At 33.3% G+C, this 2,417-nt stretch overlaps 1 non-coding gene across 1 annotated transcript; it reads right to left on the reverse strand.

Annotated features, from left to right (window-relative positions):
* Positions 1-411: 411 nt before the first annotated feature.
* LOC114209052 (small nucleolar RNA SNORA62/SNORA6 family) lies at positions 412-569 on the reverse strand. Its single transcript, XR_003609224.1, has one exon. It is a non-coding gene; the product is annotated as a small nucleolar RNA SNORA62/SNORA6 family (small nucleolar RNA).
* Between the last annotated feature and the right edge of the window lie 1,848 nt (positions 570-2,417).

Here is a 2,417-nt window from a genome sequence, read left to right on the forward strand (position 1 = left end):
TAAAAACGATTGTGTAAAAGGCTTCAGTGGCTCCAAATTTGCAACATTTGATTTTTTAACAAAAATTCAAAAAACATCTAATCTTAAAATAGGAATTCTTTCCAATTATAAATTCTATACATTTAATCTGTGGAAAGAATCCAGAATACTCTACACTCCATATTCCAAATGCTTATACACAAGCCTGAATCCTTAAAGATTACAGTATTTGTTCTATCTTTCCTACCATATTTCCCCTAATTCATGTTGTTGGTTCAAGAAAACTAATGCTAAATAAACCCCACCTATCCTAATCTGATCAATATCAACCTGAAAATTCTGAATGGGGGGAGAAATAAAAAAGATATTAAAGAAAGAAATAAGGGTATACTGTGCTTAATTTTTTAAATTATTTATTTATATTTTTTTTATACTTGTAGCAAGAATTACTATCAAACTCTACTCATTGGGCCAGAGACCCTTGTGGTGTTAGCGAAAGACTTGCCCCTCATGTAGCACACTACCTACCTATACTTGCCAGTTCCTCAGCCAGCCAGAGGTCTCAACTCCAAGCTCTAATACTGTGCATGTGCTTAATTTTGATTATATTTCTAAACTAAAATTGCCCAAAATCAATAAACATTACTATGTTTTGGTGTATGACAAATTACCCTAGGTACAGCCAGTGAAACTGCATTAAAAAAGAGAATTTAATTTTAATTAAAAAAACTTAATTAGCAAATACTAATATATTCAGTATCTACTCAACAAGTATAATTTTATCAACATGAACTGATCACTTTTAACTTTTCACCCACTAGCAGAATGCTGATTTTAAAGTACCAAAAAGTTTCCACAGGTGAAGACTAGACTCTCTCAAAAATTAAAAATGAAAGTTAAATAGGATTTTTAAAAATAGTTACTTTTAATTTACATCTATCAGCACAATTTTATTCTTTGGCAAAGAATGACTGAATTTACTCCAAAGCTATAAATTAGAATATTTAAATTTAGTCATTTAGACTATGAAGTTTCAAAATTTTGTAGCCTGATTTGTTGTTTGCTTTTTCATATTCCCCAAGAAAAAACAAAAAACACAAAAGGCAAAAACAAAAGAAACACCGCATCTGAAACTACTCCCCAAAAGATAATAATGTCCTAGATGTTAGGTTGTTCTGTACACACACACACAGTTGGGAGTATTTAGTGATCCCCCAATTTTTTATTCAATTACCTGATTTACTGATAACCAAAACTAGTGAGTAAATGGAGTCACATCAGTGTTACTCTACAGTTAACCTGGACCGACTGTGTAAATGGCCATAATTTCAGTCTATACACTAATGTATATTGATTCAGATCTCCAAAATCAACAAAATGCCAATGCACACTCAAGACTTTATAATAATCACACTAAAGGTGAAAAATATAGCCACTATGGAGACCAAAATGGTTATCTTAAATATAAGATGAAATCCTGGGCGCCTGGGTGGCTCAGTTGGTTAAGCGACTGCCTTCGGCTCAGGTCATGATCCTGGAGTCCCGGGATCGAGTCCCACATCAGGCTCCCTGCTCGGCAGGGAGTCTGCTTCTCCCTCTGTCCCTCTTCCCTCTTGTGTTCTCTATCTCTCATTCTCTCTCTCTCAAATAAAAAAATAAAATCTTTAAAAAAAAAAGATGAAATCCTAATTTCTAAAAAAAATTAAAGATTCAATAATACTGTATTAAGATCTGTATTGTAACTATGTGTTCTAGGAAGTGCTCTAGCATGAAAGGGCCATAACCAGAAATCGATGAGGATTTTTATCAAAGACCTCAGAATCTTAAGGACAGAGAATTTAAAACTTTTGAAAAATTCAGGTATTTTTTTCTATTTCAAAAAAACATATTCATATTTTCATGGCCATAAATAAATTTGATAGAACTTAAGACATAAAAGTAGAGTTGGATTTCCTTAAATCAAAGAAATAGTCACAAGTTGTACAAAGAGAGGATCATACCAATAGTACAGAAATAATGGGGGAGAATGAAACTTACTAAAAAAAAGAAATTTATTACCATTTGTTGTACTTATTCTTCTTAATAATTATCATTTTTATAAATGAAGGACCAAAGGTGTAGTGAGAATTCCACACGAAGAGTACAGCCTGAACTGATTTAAAACACTTGAATAAAAACAAAAAAAGAAGGTGAGACTTCTATTACCCCGCAAACTTTTTCCCTTATTCAGAATTTATATGTAGGTTCATCAATTGTAGCAAATGTTCCACTATGGTGGGGATGTTGATGGTGGGAAAGGTTGTGTGTGTGTGTGTGTGTGTGTGTGTGTGTGTGTGTGTGTGTGTGTTGTGGGGGAGGTGGGTTAAGGAGTAGGGGGTATAGTGGGAACTCTGGACTTTCCTCTCAATTTTGTTGTGAACCTCAAACTTCTCTACAAA

The sequence above is a fragment of the Eumetopias jubatus genome, unplaced genomic scaffold (assembly GCF_037043125.1).
Source record: "Eumetopias jubatus isolate StellerSeaLion01/CBP00866 unplaced genomic scaffold, mEumJub1_p1.0 scaffold_7, whole genome shotgun sequence".
In the NCBI taxonomy this organism is placed as follows: domain Eukaryota; kingdom Metazoa; phylum Chordata; class Mammalia; order Carnivora; family Otariidae; genus Eumetopias; species Eumetopias jubatus.